The 18774-nt window shown below is 48.6% G+C and overlaps 1 long non-coding RNA gene across 1 annotated transcript in view; it reads right to left on the bottom strand.

Annotated features, from left to right (window-relative positions):
- LOC115459008 overlaps positions 1–18774 on the bottom strand; it is a 57251-nt gene that overhangs the window by 17060 nt on the left and 21417 nt on the right. Inside the window, exon 2 of the long non-coding RNA XR_003940188.1 lies at positions 5351–5439. This is a non-coding gene — a long non-coding RNA (uncharacterized LOC115459008). The remainder of the gene's footprint in view (positions 1–5350; positions 5440–18774) is intronic.

The following is an 18774-nucleotide window of genomic DNA, read 5'->3' as shown; positions in this document are numbered from 1 at the left end:
TGGATGCTTCAAGCTTCATAAATGCTCTCAGAAGGTTCTTCTCAATCCGTGGTCCAGCCAAGCAGATCCGCTCTGACTGTGGATCCAACTTCGTGAGCGCTTGCAAAGAGTTGAAGATAAACTCAGAGAAGATCAACACCTCTACTGTCGAGAAATACTTGAATGACCAACAGTGCATGTGGATATTCACCCCCCCCCCCCCATGCCTCACATATGGGGGGAGTTTGGGAGCATATGATTGGGGTATCTCGCCGAATCCTTGACTCTATGCTATCCGAGACCAAGACTAACCGCCTCACCCATGAGATTCTGACCACACTCCTGGCAGAAGTGTCTGCCATCATCAACGCAAGACCTCTGATTCCATTGTCCTCCGACCCAGAATCACCTTTGATCCTGACTCCAGCCACGCTCCTAACTCAAAAGACGGGTGTGCCTCCAAACCCACCTGGAGATTTTGATGAGAAGGATCTATGCAGATGGCAGTGGAGACAAGTACAGAGCTTGGTGAATACCTTCTGGAAACGCTGGAGACGAGAGTACCTCCCGACTCTACAGAACCGCAACAAGTGGCAAACCAGTAAGGCCAGCATCCAGGAAGGCGACATTGTCTTTCTCAAGGACAACCAAGCTCAACTAGTGACCAAAGCCATCCCCAGTGAAGATGGGAACGTCAGAAAGGTCGAAGTCAGAACAGTGAAACAAGGATCAGCAAATAAGTTCTGTAGACCCATCACGGAAATGGTGCTCCTCGTGCCGCATGAAGAAGCACAAGCACAGTGAACCATCTTCTACCGGTGAAGACCAAAGACTCAAGAACTCTCTCTCTCCTTTGTGTTCTCCAGTGTGTGTTGTTGTCTGTCTCTCGTTTCAGCTCCTGTGTGACGAAGCGAATGATCCTACAGATCTGCTGCAAGTGACAGAGCAGTGAGGTCGACGTCCATGAAGGCGACATTGTCTTATTCAAGGACAGCCAGACTCCACGCGATGATTGGTCCCTGGCATCAGTCGTCAAAGCTATCCCCAGCGAGAACAGGAATATCAGAGCGGTCGAAAGCAGAACCGTGAAGCAAGGAACAGCGAAGGATTCTCCAGAGTCATCACTGAAATTGTACGCCTCATGCCGCACGAAGAGGCACAAGCTCCGAGAGGCATCATCTACTCAGGAAAACCAGAGACTCAAAGACTCTTTCTCTCCCTTATGTTTAGTGTTGTTGTTGCCTGTCTCTCGTTTCAGCTCCCAAGTGATGGAAGAAGACAACCCCACAGCTGACAGACAACCTGAATACAGACAATGGACTTTGCATGCCATTAGTTTGGTAACGTGAGATGATAATAATAGTGGTATCTCCGATACCAGACGGGGAGTGTTCTGTCCCATGATAGCTTGGCACTAGTTATAGTGTGACCCTAAAATGTGTTAATGCCTTCACTGCTATTCTTACCCCTAAAGATCTTGACTGCTGTAGTCTTCACTGCTGAGATATGTGTGTGAGCAATGCATTGTGTGTAATGTAGTTCACAGACAACGCAACCCCACTTGCCTGTCTGTATCAGATCTGCTACTACTGGTTGTGATGCTGCTTAGATCACTCCTCTGTTTCTGTCAAGTGTAGTGGGCGAAAACCAGATTGAAGCGGATCGAGGCTGGCATGAGAGGAGAGAAAATCAAGGCAACGGCTGTGAACAGCGCGTTCAAGTATCTTGGAGAGGAAGGGTAGGAGGGAGATGGGGCGGTAGTTGGAAGGACAGGTAGGGTCTAGTGATGGTTTTTTGAGGAGTGGTGTGACTACAGCATGCTTGAAGGTGTCAGGGACAGTTGCAGTGGAGAGAGAGGTTGAGGAGGTGACAGATGGGGGGGGGGTGACAGTAGTAGAGATGGTGTTTAGTAAGTAGGTGGGGATGGGCACTACACCTCGCTTTAATGTGTTTTCTATTCTTCTTTGTTGGCTTTAGCTGCTGCTGGTCTCCTCTCCTTCCACCCACCCTATACTGTCCTGATTTCCTTTTTGCCTCTCTAATGAGTGCAGATAATTGGTTCTTTCATTTTAAAGAAATCTCTCACCAGCTTGGTTGGAGGACTTCTGTGGATTGGAGATTGTTAGTGCTGTTGCAGACCCAAGATCTCCTGGAAGCATCAACTGACTTCAATTGTTTGCTTCTACATCCAATTCAGGGGCATAGCTACCACTGAGCGAGCCCAACAAAATGCCCAGGGCCGCCTGAAACTAGAGCTCCCTTCCCCTTCTCACCCTCCCCCTAAGCCCGGGTCCAACGTCTCCCCAATACATCTGCCTGCCTCTATCTCCCACTTCAAGCCCAGGTCCAGTATCTTTTCGGTGCACCTGCCAACCTCCATTCCTCCCTTCCCAGTCCTCCAAACGCTGGTGGGTCACAGCAGAGGCAAAGCTGAAGGCTGAAAAAGGACCTACGGAAGCTAGAAGAATGGTCTAAGGTTTGGCAATTAAAATTCAATGCGAAGAAATGCAAAGTCATGCACTTAGGGAGTAGAAATCCACGGGAGACGTATGTGTTAGGCGGGGAGAGTCTGATAGGTACGGATGAGGAGAGGGATCTTGGGGTGATAGTATCTGAGGATTTGAAGGCGACGAAACACTATGACAAGGCGGTGGCCCTAGCTAGAAGGTTGTTAGGCTGTATAGAAAGAGGTGTGACCAGCAGAAGAAAGGGGGTGTTGATGCCCCTGTATAAGTCGTTGGTGAGGCCCCACCTGGAGTATTGTGTTCAGTTCTGGAGGCCGTATCTTGTTAAGGATGAAAAAAGAATTGAAGCAGTAAAAAGAAAAGCTGCAAGAATGGTATGGGATTTGCGTTACAAGACGTATGAGGAGAGACTTGCAGACCTGAACATGTATACTCTGGAGGAAAGGAGAAACAGGGGTGATATGATACAGACGTTCAAATATTTGAAAGGTATTAATCTGCAAGCTAACCTTTTCAGGAGATGCGAAGGCAGTAGAACGAGAGGACATGAAATGAGATTGAAGGGGGGCAGACTCAAGAAAAATGTCAGGAAGTATTTTTTCACGGAGAGAGTAGTGGAAACGAAAACGGTAACGGAATTCAAACATGCGTGGGATAAACATAAAGGAATCCTGCTCAGAAGGAATGGATCCTAAGGAGCTTAGACGAGATTGGGTGGCAAAGCCGGTGGCAGGAGACGGAGACTTATACGGTCTGTGCCCGGAAAAGGACAGGTACAAATCAAGGTAAGGTGTACACAAAAAGTAGCACATGTGAGTTTATCTTGTTGGGCAGACTGGATGGACCATGCAGGTCTTTTTCTGCCATCATCTACTATGTTACTATCCAGCTTATAATCGAACGAGAAAAACGCCCAAGTTCCGACCTAAATCGGGAGATGGGCGTTTTTCTCACAAAAACAAATAAAGCGGTATAATCGAAAGCCGAACTTTGGACGCTTTCAACTGCACTCCGTCGCGGATGCGGACAAAGTTGACGGGGGCGTGTCGGAGGCGTGGTGAAGGCGGAACTGGGGCGTGGTTATCACCCGAACAGAGATGGGCGCCTTTCGCCGATAATGGATGCGTTTGTAGTTAGAATTTAGGGCACTTTTCCTGGACCCTGTTTTTTCACGAATAAGGCCCCAAAAAGTGCCCTAAATGACCAGATGACCCCCAGAGGGAGTCGGGGATGACCTCCCCTGACTCCCCCAGTGGTCACTAACCCCCTCCCACCACAAAAAAATGATGTTTCACAACTTTTCACTTTCACCCTCAAATGTCATACCCTCCTCCCGTTCAGTGAATCCAGACTGCCCCAATTTGACTGCCCCTATCGGACCGACCGTTCACTTGTCTATTAGATTGTAAGCTCTTTGAGCAGGGACTGTCTCTCTTTGTTAAATTGTACAGCGCTGCGTAACCCTAGTAGCGCTCTAGAAATGTTAAGTAGTAGTAGTAGTAGTAGTTGTTAGGGGGTGCAGTGGACGTCAGGCAGGTGGACCCAGGCCCATCCCCCCCCTACCTGTTACAATTGTGCTGCTTAATGCTTAGTCGTCCAACCCCCCCAAACCCACTGTACCCACATGTAGGTGCCCCCCTTCACCTCTTAGGGCTATAGTAATGGTGTAGACTTGTGGGCAGTGGGTTTTGAGGGGGATTTGGGGGGCTCAACACACAAGGGAAGGGTGCTATGCACCTGGGAGCTCTTTTACCTTTTTTTTGTTTTTGTAAAAGTGCCCCCTAGGGTGCCCGGTTGGTGTCCTGGCATGTGAGGGGGACCAGTGCACTATGAATCCTGGCCCCTCCCACGAACAAATGCCTTGGATTTATTCGTTTTTGAGCTGGCCGATTTCATTTTCCATTATCGCTGAAAAGCAAAAACGCCCAGCTCACACCTTGGCGAATAAAACATGGGCGTCTATTTTTTTTTGAAAATACGGTTCACTCCGCCCCTTCACGGACCCGTTCTCGGAGATAAACGCCCATGGAGATAGGCGTTTCTGTTCGATTATGCCCCTCAATGTCTGGCAGGACCTTTCCTCTGACACACAGCTCTCCCCCTTTAACGTCCAATGCTTAAGCTAATAGTGTGCATATAATTTGTATTTCGTTTTTGTTGCAACCAGTATTTTCTTGCGCAGGTCTCTACAGAGCTGGAGTTCTGTGCATCTACCCCTTAATCCTTCCCCTGATGGCTCTGGATGGAAAATGGCAGCTGTGATCTCTGTCAGTAGTCGTAAGAACATAAGCGTTGCCATACTGGGTCTTACTGAAAGTCCATGAAGCCCGGTATCCTGTTTCCAACAGTGGCCAATCCAGGTCGCAAGTACTTGATCCCAAAAGAGTAGAACAGATTTATGCTGCTTATCCCAGGTATAAGCAGTGGTTTTTCCTCTCTTGTTGGGGAGGGGGGATGATCAGACGGATGTTCTAATGTGCGTCCCGGCCAATATTCAGCTGGGATCCACATAAGTGTCTTACATGGGTTCTGCCTAAATATCAACTAGGACCCACATACACCCTCCCAGATATCCCCAGATTTTCGGTGACTGGACATGGCCTGCCATTGGATATCTGGGTCTAATTTAGCTGCTGAATATCAGGAGGAACAAAACTATTTTTACAGCTTCTGCACTTCAACAAAGCCAATTTCTGAAGCAGTGATTTAGAATCACCTTCTCTGTCTTTAGGGTAGGTATTCCCTGAGCAGCCCTGACTTCCTCCCTCCCTCCCAGGTTAGGAACAGCTTGGATATATCCCAGGTCTCTGGAATAGGAGCTGCCATGGGATTTGAACCTGGGCTTTCTGGTTCCCAGCCTACTGCTCCGACCATTAGGTTCCTCCTCAGGTCCCCTATTCACTTACAAGATTTTTATCCTGAAAGACTGCAGCGACTGGAGCAACCCGAGTAGCCTTAACTGTATCCCCTCCATGGACAGGATCTGCATTGGTAGCTAGATGAGAAAGAGGTAAGATAAACTGTCAATTAATGGATCAATATTTAAATACTTTAAAAACATTTATATGCCGCCTGCCTACTTTCTAGATGGCTTACAGAAAATAAATAAATGATATGGACACAAATATATGCACACAGTTATGTGCTTCGGAGCAGGTAAAAATATGTGTCCCTTTGGGAAAGGGAAATAGGACTTGATATACTGCCTTTCTGTGGTTTTTGCAACTACATTCAAAGCGGTTTACATAGTATATTCAGGTACTTATGGAGGGCAATGGAGGGTTAAGTGACTTGCCCAGAGTCACAAGGAGCTGCAGTGGGAATCGAACTCAGTTCCCCAGGATCAAATCCACTGCACTAACCACTAGGCTACTCCTCCACTGGAGCTGATACTGTGATGTCATAATGCCTCATTCCACCAATAAGAGCCAACCTCATCAGTGATGTCACAATGGCTTGATTGCCAGATACAGTAGGATCAAAGTCCACTGCACTAACCACTAGGCTACTCCTCCACTAATTCCACCAATAAGAGCCAACCTCATCAGTGATGTCACAATGGCTGCCCGATACTTGGTTCACTTCTGATATTGTGATGTCATAAGGGAAAAGGAAATGGGACTTGATAAACTGCCTTTCTGAGGTTTTTGCAACTACATTCGAAGTGGTTTACATATATTCAGGTACTTATTTTGTACCAGGGGCAATGGAGGGTTAAGTGACTTGCCCAGAGTCACAAGGAGCTGCAGTGGGAATCGAACTCAGTTCCCCAGGATCAAAGTCCACTGCACTAACCACTAGGCTACTCCTCCACTGGAGCTGATACTGTGATGTCATAATGCCTCATTCCACCAATAAAAGCCAACCTCATCAGTGATGTCACAATGGCTTGATTGCCAGATACAGTAGAATCAAAGTCCACTGCACTAACCACTAGGCTACTCCTCCACTCATTCCACCAATAAGAGCCAACCTCATCAGTGATGTCACAATGGCTTGATTGCACAATACTTGGCTCACTTCTGATATTGTGATGTCATAAGGGAAAGGGGGGAAGGGAACTGGGACTTAATATACCGCCTTTCTGAGGTTTTTGCAACTACATTCAAAGCGGTTTACATATATTCAGGTACTTATTTTGTACCAGGGGCAATGGAGGGTTAAGTGACTTGCCCAGAGTCACAAGGAGCTGCAGTGGGAATCGAACTCAGTTCCCCAGGATCAAATCCACTGCACTAACCACTAGGCTACTCCTCCACTAATTCCACCAATAAGAGCCAACCTCATCAGTGATGTCACAATGGCTGCCCGATACTTGGTTCACTTCTGATATTGTGATGTCATAAGGGAAAAGGAAATGGGACTTGATATACTGCCTTTCTTGGGTTTTTGCAACTACATTCAAAGCAGTTTTACATATATTCAGGTACTTATTTTGAACCAGGGGCAATGGAGGGTTAAGTGACTTGCCCAGAGTCACAAGGAGCTGAAGTGGGAATCGAACTCAGTTCCCCAGGATCAAAGTCCACTGCACTAACCACTAGGCTACTCCTCCACTCCTTCCACCAATAAGAGCCAACCTCATCGGTGATGTCACAATGGCTTGATTGCCTGATACTTGGCTCACTTCTGATATTGTGATGTCATAAGGGAAAGGGGGAATAGGGAAAAGGAACTGGGACTTGATATACCGCCTTTCTGCGGTTTTTGCAACTACATTCAAAGCGGTTTACATATATTCAGGTACTTATTTTGGACCAGGGGCAATGGAGGGTTAAGTGACTTGCCCAGAGTCACAAGGAGCTGCAGTGGGAATCGAACTCAGTTCCCCAGGATGAAAGTCCACTGCACTAACCACTAGGCTACTCCTCCTTTTTACATGTACCTCTGTTGTCTTTATATGGATCTATACGGATTTGTGCACTGGTTAATTGTAAAAATTATTGGAACATCATTACAAAATATAGTGAAACATGAGCAAAAGATGAGAAATATCAGTATATCAAAGAGTGGAAACAGCTACAAAGAAAATACAAATACAACGTCAGACACACCAAAAGAACATACTACAAAACTATAATAGAACCAAACTACAAGGACACGCACAAACTCTTTTCACTTGTAAACAAACTCTTCCATATCATCAAGCTGATCAATCCATAGACTGGTGGGTTGTGTCCATCTACCAGCAGGTGGAGATAGAGAGCAATCCTTTTGCCTCCCTATATGTGGTCATGTGCTGCCGGAAACTCCTCAGTATGTTCTCTATCTCAGCAGGTGGTGGTCACACACAGCAGCAGCTCTGGCTAGGCCTCCAAGCCTAATTTTTAGGTTTTGTTGAGCACCTGGGGTTGAGGGCTCTTTTGAGCAAGTGCAAACCTGGTGGTGCCAGGTCCCTCCTTTTCTCCCCCCTCCCGCTGGCTCCGTTAAAAAAAAAAAAAAAATTTTGAACGTCCTTAAAGGCGTTTATTTCGACGTTTATTTAAGCGTCTATTGCAGCTACTCACTGGGACACCAGGTCGTTACAACTCGGAGCGGACAGCAGGTAATTTTTACCTTTTTATAGCGGGCAGGGGGTTCCCCGATTCTTCTCCTCGTGGCATATGGCGTTGGAGGGCGAGGGCGCAAAGGGTCGCTCCCCGGATCGCTGGAGCGCTTCTAGAGGGGATGCGGGGGTTTTACAGCCTGATTCGCCCTTGATGGGTGACAGTTTAGTGACCGATGAATGTCCCGGTCCTTCCTCCGGCGTGGCGGTTTTTCCCGCCATAAACGCCCATCCCCCGCTCCTCGCCTCCGCCATCTTGGCCGGCCACGCGGCTCGGACGGCTTCTTCGTGGGCCGCCCTTGAGGTTGGAGACATTAATGCCATGAACGCCCTTAATTTGGGCGACGGCACAAAAGCGGCTAAAGTTAAGCGCCGTTCTTCCCGCGCGGCTCCTTCACAGAGTGTCGCGCCGGACGCCATTTTGGATGCACAGCATGTCTCTCCCCCGCTCTTGCGAGCGCCGGTTGAGGGTGCGTCTAGGGCTGTTGCCCAGGCTGCGGAAGTGCACAGTCTGGGGGGTTTCTCCCCCGAGTTGGTTTTGCTGCTGCATCAGGCTTTCCTCATGCAAAACGCTGCCCCTGCTCCCTCGTCTGGTAAAGAGGTTGAGGTTCCCGGAGGTAACGCCCTCGGGTTGATTCCCAGGCCTTGGAGGACTTTGTCTCCTCCGATGTAGATGAGGGCAGCGTGTCTGAGGTCTCCCAACGGTCCTTTGCGGATTCCTTGGAGGAGATACAGTAGATCCCCGCTCGGATGGAGCGGATGACCCCTCTGCAGCGCGGCTTTTTAGCCCAGAGGATTTGCCCAACCTGTTGTTACAGGCCATGGACACTTTGAAGATTTCCTCTCCGGAGGACGTCTCCCCCTCAGCCCCTGTTGGCTCTGCCATTATGCTGGGGACGAAGCGCCCGCCTAGAACCTTCCACGTGCATGATGCCATGCACACCTTAATTTCGGCTCAATGGGATGTCCCGGAAGCGAGCCTCAAAGTGGCTAGGGCTATGTCCCGCCTCTATCCTTTGCCTGAAAGTGAACGTGAGGCCTATTTGTGGCCTACCGTGGATTCTTTAATCACTGCGGTGACTAAGAAAACGGCTTTGCCGGTGGAAGGTGGCACGGCCCTAAAGGATGCCCAAGACAGAAGATTGGAGGCGGCCTTAAGGTCGTCCTTTTAGGCGACTGCTTTAAGTTTGCAGGCCTCGGTTTGCGGTTCCTATGTGGCCAGGGCGTGCCTGACTATGGTGCAGCGGGCTTCCCCCTCGGATCATTCCTTGAGGGCTGATTGGCCGGCCCTGGAATCGGGCCTAGCCTATTTGGCAGACTTGCTGTATGATGTCTTGAGAGCCTCAGCTAAAGGCATGGCTCAGACAGTCTCTGCATGGCGGTGGCTTTGGCTGAAACATTGGTCTGCTGACCACGCCTCTAAATCCCGCCTGGCTAGATTGCCTTTTAAAGGCAAGCTGCTCTTTGGGGTCGAGCTGGACAAAATCGTGACCGATCTCGGCACGTCTAAGGGCAAGAAATTACCAGAGGTCAGGGCTCGGGCTAGTACTCGTCCCGGTACCTCCAGAGGACGGTTGCAGGAAGCCCGTCGGTACCGCCCGGGCAAGCGGGCTCCTCTGCCCTTTCTTCCTTCAAGAGGAATTTCTCCCCCAAGCAGCATTCTTTTCGCAGAGACCGCCGTCCCGGAGGTGCTCCCTCCGGTCCTCCCCCAGGGTCTCGTACCCGATGACGGGGCCTTGGTCCACGCCCCAGTGCAGATTGGAGGACGGCTGTCCTCGTTTCTGGGCGAAGTGGGCCACAATAACTTCAGACGCGTGGGTGCTGGAAGTCATCAGAGACGGCTACAAGCTAGAGTTCTGCCGACCCTTAAAAGCGGGTTCGTACTCTCTCCCTGCAAGTCTCCGGTCAAGCTGTGGCAGTGCAGCAGACCTTGGACAATCTGATCCGCCTGGGCGCGGTCGTTCCGGTGCCAGAAAGTCAGCTTGGCAAGGGACGTTACTCCATTTACTTTGTGGTACCAAAGAAAGGAGGTTCTGTCCGGCCTATCCTCGACCTCAAGGGGTCAATCGGGCCTTGAAAGTGCGGCAGTTTCGCATGGAGACTCTCCGCTCTGTTATAGCGGCAGTGAAGGCAGGAGAGTTCCTGGCATCCTTGGGCATCAAGGAAGCGTACCTGCATATTCCCATCTGGCCTCCTCTTCAACGCTTTCTGCGTTTTGCAGTCCTGGGACGACACTTCCAGTTCAGAGCCCTCCCATTCGGGTTGGCTACTGCTCCGCGGACCTTTTCCAAAGTAATGGTGGTCTTCGCGGCCTTCCTACGAAAGGAAGGGGTACAAGTCCATCCTTATCTGGACGACTGGTTGATCCGAGCCCCCTCTTATGCAGAGTGCGGCAAGCTGTGAACCGGGTAGTTGCTCTTTTGAGCTCCCTGGGATGGATCATCAACTGGGAGAAGAGCCAGCTGCGCCCGACTCAGTCCCTGGAGTACCTGGGAGTTCGATTCGACAACCAAGTGGGCAGAGTGTTCCTGCCAGACAATCGAATTGTCAAACTTCAGGCTCAAGTGGACCAGTTCCTAGTAGCCTCTCCTCCTCGGGATTGGGACTATGTGCAGCTGTTGGGCTCTATGACGGCCATGATGGAAGTAGTGCCCTGGGCCAGGGCTCATATGAGACCACTTCTACAATCTTTGCTGCGGCGCTGGACTCCGATGTCGGAGGATTATGCTGTGCGCCTTCCCTTGGACCCAGCAGTGCGCAAGGCGCTGAGCTGGTGGATGCAGACAGACAAGTTGTCTGCGGGAATGCCTCTGGTGACCCCAGAGTGGATTGTCGTCACGACGGACGCCTCTTTATCGGGCTGGGGAGCCCACTACTTGGCAAGGACAGCGCAGGGGCTCTGGTCTCCTGCAGAGGCAAAGTGGTCTATCAACCTCCTGGAACTCAGAGCCATTCGGTTGGCGCTTTTGGAGTTCATCCCGGTACTGGTGTTGAAGCCTGTACGGGTCCTGTCAGACAATGCCACGGCTGTGGTCTATGTCAACCGCCAGGGAGGTACCAAGAGCGCCCCTCTAGCCAAGGAGGCTATGAATCTTTGCCAGTGGGCGGAAGCGAACCTGGAGCAGCTTTCAGCGGCCCACATTGCCGGAGTCATGAATGTCAAGGCGGTCTTTCTCAGTCGCCATACCTTGGAGCCCGGAGACTGGCAACTATCTGCTCAGGCGTTCTTGGACATCACGAAGCGCTGGGGCCAGCCGAGCCTAGTTCTGATGGCATCATCGGCCAATTGCCAAGTGCCGCGCTTTTTCAGCAGAGGACGGGACCCTCGATCCCTGGGAGTAGATGCTCTTCTCCAACAGTGGCCGACACAAGAGCTCCTCTATGTGTTCCCGCCCTGGCCCATGTTGGGCAGGGTGCTAGACCGGGTGGCAAAGCATCCCGGCAGGGTAATCCGGGTGGGTCCGGATTGGCCCAGACGTCCCTGGTATGCGGACTTGATCAGGCTCTCAGTCGACGATCCTCTGCGGCTGTCAGTGGAGCAGGGCCTGTTACATCAGGGTCCCGTGGTGATGGAGGATCCCTCCCCCTTTGGTCTTACGGCCTGGCTATTGAGCGGCAGCGTCTGAGGAAGAAGGGCTTCTCAGACAAGGTCATCGCCACTATGCTAAGAGCGAGGAAGCGCTCTACTTCTACTGCTTACGCCAGGGTTTGGCGTATCTTTGCAGCGTGGTGTGAAGCAGGCTCACTTTCTCCCTTCACTGCTCCAATTTCTTCAGTGTTGGCGTTCCTGCAAGAAGGTCTGGAGAAAGGCCTGTCGCTCAGTTCCCTTAAAGTCCAGGTAGCGGCTCTGGCTTGCTTCAGGGGCCGCCTGAAGGGTGCTTCCCTGGCTTCGCAGCCAGATGTGGTGCGCTTTCTCAAGGGAGTTAATCACCTGCGCCCTCCTCTGCACTCAGTGGTGCCTGCGTGGAATCTCAACCTGGTGCTAAGAGCGTTGCAGAAGCCGCCTTTTGAACCCTTGTCAAGGGCATCTCTGAAAGACCTGACGTGGAAAGCAGTCTTTTTGGTGGCTATCACTTCAACCAGAAGAGTTTCCGAGCTCCAGGCGCTCTCATGTCGAGAGCCTTTTCTGCAGTTCACTGAGGCAGGAGTGACTATTCGCACAGTGCCTTCCTTTCTGCCCAAGATTGTTTCTCGCTTCCATGTGAATCAGCAGCTCTGTCTCCCTTCCTTTCGTAGGGAGGACTACCCAGAGGAGTACTCTGCTCTTAAATATCTGGATGTGAGGCGAGTCATCATCAGATACTTGGAAGTGACCAATGATTTCCGGAAATCGGATCATCTGTTTGTCCTGTTTGCAGGTCCTCGTAAGGGTCTGCAGGCTGCTAAGCCTACAGTGGCAAGATGGGTCAAGGAAGCCATTGCAGCGGCTTATGTGGCCGCAAGGAAGGTGCCGCCTATCCAGCTGAAGGCTCACTCCACGAGAGCTCAGGCGGCCTCGATGGCAGAGGCCGGATCCGTCTCCTTGGAAGAGATACAGTGGTGGAAATAAGTATTTGATCCCTTGCTGATTTTGTAAGTGTGCCCACTGACAAAGACATGAGCAGCCCATAATTGAAGGGTAGGTTATTGGTAACAGTGAGAGATAGCACATCACAAATTAAATCCGGAAAATCACATTGTGGAAAGTATATGAATTTATTTGCATTCTGCAGAGGGAAATAAGTATTTGATCCCCCACCAACCAGTAAGAGATCTGGCCCCTACAGACCAGGTAGATGCTCCAAATCAACTCGTTACCTGCATGACAGACAGCTGTCGGCAATGGTCACCTGTATGAAAGACACCTGTCCACAGACTCAGTGAATCAGTCAGACTCTAACCTCTACAAAATGGCCAAGAGCAAGGAGCTGTCTAAGGATGTCAGGGACAAGATCATACACCTGCACAAGGCTGGAATGGGCTACAAAACCATCAGTAAGACGCTGGGCGAGAAGGAGACAACTGTTGGTGCCATAGTAAGAAAATGGAAGAAGTACAAAATGACTGTCAATCGACAAAGATCTGGGCTCCACGCAAAATCTCACCTCGTGGGGTATCCTTGATCATGAGGAAGGTTAGAAATCAGCCTACAACTACAAGGGGGGAACTTGTCAATGATCTCAAGGCAGCTGGGACCACTGTCACCACGAAAACCATTGGTAACACATTACGACATAACGGATTGCAATCCTGCAGTGCCCGCAAGGTCCCCCTGCTCCGGAAGGCACATGTGACGGCCCGTCTGAAGTTTGCCAGTGAACACCTGGATGATGCCGAGAGTGATTGGGAGAAGGTGCTGTGGTCAGATGAGACAAAAATTGAGCTCTTTGGCATGAACTCAACTCGCCGTGTTTGGAGGAAGAGAAATGCTGCCTATGACCCAAAGAACACCGTCCCCACTGTCAAGCATGGAGGTGGAAATGTTATGTTTTGGGGGTGTTTCTCTGCTAAGGGCACAGGACTACTTCACTGCATCAATGGGAGAATGGATGGGGCCATGTACCGTACAATTCTGAGTGACAACCTCCTTCCCTCCGCCAGGGCCTTAAAAATGGGTCGTGGCTGGGTCTTCCAGCACGACAATGACCCAAAACATACAGCCAAGGCAACAAAGGAGTGGCTCAGGAAGAAGCACATTAGGGTCATGGAGTGGCCTAGCCAGTCACCAGACCTTAATCCCATTGAAAACTTATGGAGGGAGCTGAAGCTGCGAGTTGCCAAGCGACAGCCCAGAACTCTTAATGATTTAGAGATGATCTGCAAAGAGGAGTGGACCAAAATTCCTCCTGACATGTGTGCAAACCTCATCATCAACTACAGAAGACGTCTGACCGCTGTGCTTGCCAACAAGGGTTTTGCCACCAAGTATTAGGTCTTGTTTGCCAGAGGGATTAAATACTTATTTCCCTCTGCAGAATGCAAATAAATTCATATACTTTCCACAATGTGATTTTCCGGATTTAATTTGTGATGTGCTATCTCTCACTGTTACCAATAACCTACCCTTCAATTATGGGCTGCTCATGTCTTTGTCAGTGGGCAAACTTACAAAATCAGCAAGGGATCAAATACTTATTTCCACCACTGTATGCAAGGCGGCAACTTGGGCTTCGGCTCATACATTCTCCAAGCATTACCGTTTGACGGTGGCTGCACGGGCGGAGGCCCGGTTTGGAGCTTCAGTGTTGAGGTCAGGGATTTCAATGTCCCGCCCTGGGTGAGTACTGCTTCGGTACATCCCACCAGTCTATGGATTGATCAGCTTGATGATATGGAAGGTAAAATTATGTATAATCATACCTGATAATTTTCTTTCCATTAATCATAGCTGATCAATCCATAGCCCCTCCCAGATATCTGTACTGTTTTTATTCTGGTTGCATTTCAGGTTCAAGTTTAGTCTTCAGTTACTTCAGAAAGACTTCGTGTTCAAGTTTTTTCACTTGGATTCTTCAAGAGTTAAGACGAGTTTGTGTTACAGTGAGCTGCTGCATTCCTCTCCCCCCCCGTTTTACGGGGCTGGATTGAGACTTAAAATTCTGCCGGCACTCCCTCCCGCTTCGTGCGGCTGTAGGGTAGCTTTGTACCCCTCCCGCTTCGGCGGTGTTAGGGTCAGTCAGCTCCTCCCGCGGTTGCGGTTGCAGGATAAGCCAGATCCCCCCGCATCGGCGGGTGTGGTGTCCCTCCCCTGCTCCGCGGGGATGAGCTGGATGGATTCCCCTCCCCCACTTGTGTGGGGATGAGCTGGGTTAATTCCCCTCCCCCGTTTCGGCGGTGGTGAGCTGGGCAGAGTGTCCCTTTGTGGGTGTAATTCTCTAAGTGCTGAGTCCTGCGGATGGAGCTTTGATATCGACATACTGAGGAGTTTCCGGCAGCACATGACCACATATAGGGAGGCAAAAGTTTGCTCTCTATCTCCACCTGCTGGTAGATGGACACAACCCACCAGTCTATGGATTGATCAGCTATGATTAATGGAAAGAAAATTATCAGGTATGATTATACATAATTTTACCATAGACACCACATGGGTCACCTCGAACAGCATAGACACCCCATCGACAACCAACCTAGCAAACTATTTCAATGATAAAATCACAAAACTCCGACGCATGATACCAAGTAACACTATTGAGTACACAAGCATCCTTGAATGCTTAGACCCAAAACCTGGAGAATATCCAGCCAATCGATCATGGACCAATTTTGACTTGATCTCAGTAGATGAACTCACACACTGGCTCAGAAAATATGCCAAATCTCAATGCAAACTTGACATTTGCCCTACTAGCCTAATAAGAGCCGCCCCCAAACAATTCAAAAAAAGACCTCACGAACCAAGTAAACCATAGACTCCTAAATGGTCTCTTCCCCAGGGGAAATGGAAATATCCTACTCACTCCGCTGCCAAAAGATGCTAAGAAAAGTACACTGGACCTAACCAACAACCGACCAGTCACCTCCATCCCACTCACAACAAAATTGATGGAAGGCATAGTGACGAAACAACTCGCGGAATATCTAACCAAACACTCAATCCTACACGAGTCTCAATCAGGATTTCGATCAAATCATAGCACTGAAACTGTATTAGTGTCTGCAATGAACTCATTCAAAAAAACAATCGCAACCGGCAAGAACATACTCATACTACAATTCAATATGTCTAGTGCTTTCGACATGGTGGATCATGGAATATTACTACACCTACTAGAATACTTCGGAATCGGAGGCCCAGTTCTCAAATGGTTCGAAGGATTCCTCACCACCAGATCCTACCAAGTAACAACAAATACTGACAGATCACCACCTTGGATACCGGAATGTGGAGTTCCTCAAGGATCCCCCCTCTCACCAACCATTTTCAACCTAATGATGATACCATTAGCCAAACTCCTAGCTGATCAAAACCTCAACCCCTACATATATGCTGACGACGTTACGATATATATCCCGTTCAAAAGTGACAAACGAAATAACCAACGAGATTAACCAGAGCTTCCAAATCATGCACTCTTGGGCGGACTCATTCCATTTAAAACTTAACGCAGAAAAAACACAATGTCTAGTTCTCACTTCCCAATACAACACAAACAACTACCTCACCATAACCACACCCTACTGCACACTTCCTATCTCAGAAAATCTAAACCATCTAAACCCTCTTTACCTTCAGCTTATTATCGACTGTATGTAAAATCATGTAACGACTATATCATAACAACACTCTGTAAGCCACATTGAGCCTGCAAAAAGGTGGGAAAAGGTGGGGTACAAATGCAATAAATAATATATAGGTGAAACACAAAAGCATTTCAGTGACAGTCTCACAGGAAGAGGGTGGGGTGGGTTAAGTGAGAAGCAGGGAATGCTGGGTGGGGGAGAGATGGGTGATAAGAGGCTGACAAAGCAGTAGAATTTCATAGTTTATACTGTGATAGGAAACTCAGATCTTTGTTAAGCTCTGTCTGGTGGGTGTCCAAATATTTTTTACTTCAAAGGTCTTATGTTCCTGGATTATATATTTATTTATTTTATTGCATTTGTATCCCACATTTTCCCACCTATTTGCGGGCTCAGTGTGGCTTACAATACATTGTAAATGATGGGAGTACAATTTGTTACAATTCGGTTATGGATTACATTGTGATGAGTTATGCGAAGACAGAGTTAAAGTATCATTAAGGGAACAGAACAATGGAAAAGAGCAATGGAACATTGGAAAGAAACAACGGGAAACTGATAGAGCAACAAGACAATAACAAGAGAACAATCTAACATTTTTCTGTAAGTAAAGGTGTGAATGTGGTGACATTACGGGGGATGAGAATTCAGAAGAGAGTGTATTGATGCATTGCTGAACAGTGAGTGTGGACTTCATGTGTTTTGATCCTTTCAATAGATCTTATCAAAAAGATGAGTCTTCAACAGTTTGCGGAAGCTGGTCAGTTTCCAAGATGGCGCTGTGAATAGACGCACCTGTGTTTGCTCATGGAGGCTGCTGTGTTTGTGAGTTTCTCTCGGTGCCTCTGTAGCCTCGTTAACCATGGGGAAGCGGAGGGGGAAGGTAAAGTAATTTCCCTCGGTTCCTGTGACCTCCTCGACGATGAAACAAACAACCCTGCAATTTCCCAGGCAGTAACCGGGTCCTCAGGGAACTTCGACCCCCTCTGCAGCTCTCGGCCCTTCGGAGTCGATCGAGAGTGGAAACGGGGCTTCCTTGAGTCCTGTAATTGCACCTCCCCAGCCTGGAGGAGAGTTGCTGGCTGTTCAAACAGAGACAGACGCCGAAGTGGCTCAGCTGGCCCTGTCTGAGGGTGTGACTGCAGCAACGGAGTTAGATTCTCAACTTCGGGAAACATTACTACAACAGGCTTCAAAGGTATTGCCTCAAGCTATTGTTTCCAAGTTAGCTCGGGCTGATAGTCTATCTCAATCTCCTCCTGTGGCTAGTGGAGTGATTAGACCAGCAATTGTGACGCTGGAGTCACTATGGGACATGGTTTACAATATCCAAACCTCTATGCAAACTACTTTAAAGCAGAATTCTTCTGATATTGAAGTTCTTTCTGAGGCTGCCCTGCTTCAAGCACAAGTGACTGCACAGCAAACCCAGAAATTGGAACGTGTGGATATCAAAATTCAAGAAATGGGATCTATAGAAACAGCTCTGGTTAAAGACAATAATTTCCTACATAAATGACTTGAATACCTTGAAAATCAGACTAAAAGGCTTAACCTTAGGTTTCTTAATTTTCCCAAATCGCCGTTAATTTCTCCCTTGGAGATGGTTAAAAAAATATTTGGTGGACATCCTAGGAATGGACAAGGACTCCCTCCCTCCCATTACACGGGCTTATTACATCGGGAGTACTGGAGTGGTGGTAGGAACCCCCCCCCCCCCCCCCCCCCCCCCGTAATAGGGGAGGGAATGAATCTTACCTCATTCCTAGAAAGTTCATTAGAAATAGTTACTCAGAGGTTAACTCTGCTTGCCACTTTCGCGTTGGAGCCTGATAGGAATGCCGTACTACGGCTTTCGTTGAGACATTTAGAAAATCTGTTTTTGGGCTCAAAGATCCGTATCTTTCCAGATCTCTCACGGCCTACACAGATGAGACGAAGGGCCTTTTTGGAACTTCGCCCCAGGGTGGTGGCATTGGGAGCAAATTTGTTTTGCGATTTCCTTGTTTTGTAATGTGATGCTTGAGGGTAAACATTTTCAGTTTGTAGACCCAAAACAGTTGAAAGAGTTTATTGATGCAAGAGTTGATGTGAATATAGTAAACCTTCCCTAATTTAGCAGGCTGGGGTCTGAACCAGAGGAAGCATCTATTGATTGTTAATTTTTGTATCTTTTTCTTTTTTATTTTCTTAATCTTGGAATCAAATTTCTTTAACTTGTGGACAAATGGGCTGTAAAGATATATACTTATTATTTTTGTTTCCTAATGTTAAATAATGCCGATTGCATATTCACTTTATGTGGTGATATATTGGAAAATTTAAATAAATAAATAAAAATAAAAAGATGAGTCTTCAACAGTTTGCGGAAGTTGGTCAGTTCGTAGATCATTTTCAGGTTGCATGGTAATGTGTTCCAGAACTGCGTGCTCATGTAAGAAAAGGTTGATGCGTGCAGTGCCTTGTATTTTATGCCTTTGCAGTTAGGGAAGTGGAGGTTAAGGAGAGTTCGAGATGATCTTTTAGCGTTTCTGGGAGGTAGGTCTATTAAGTCAGACATGT

This window comes from Microcaecilia unicolor, unplaced genomic scaffold, assembly GCF_901765095.1.
Source record: "Microcaecilia unicolor unplaced genomic scaffold, aMicUni1.1, whole genome shotgun sequence".
In the NCBI taxonomy this organism is placed as follows: domain Eukaryota; kingdom Metazoa; phylum Chordata; class Amphibia; order Gymnophiona; family Siphonopidae; genus Microcaecilia; species Microcaecilia unicolor.
This window is presented reverse-complemented; position numbering and strand designations above follow the sequence as displayed.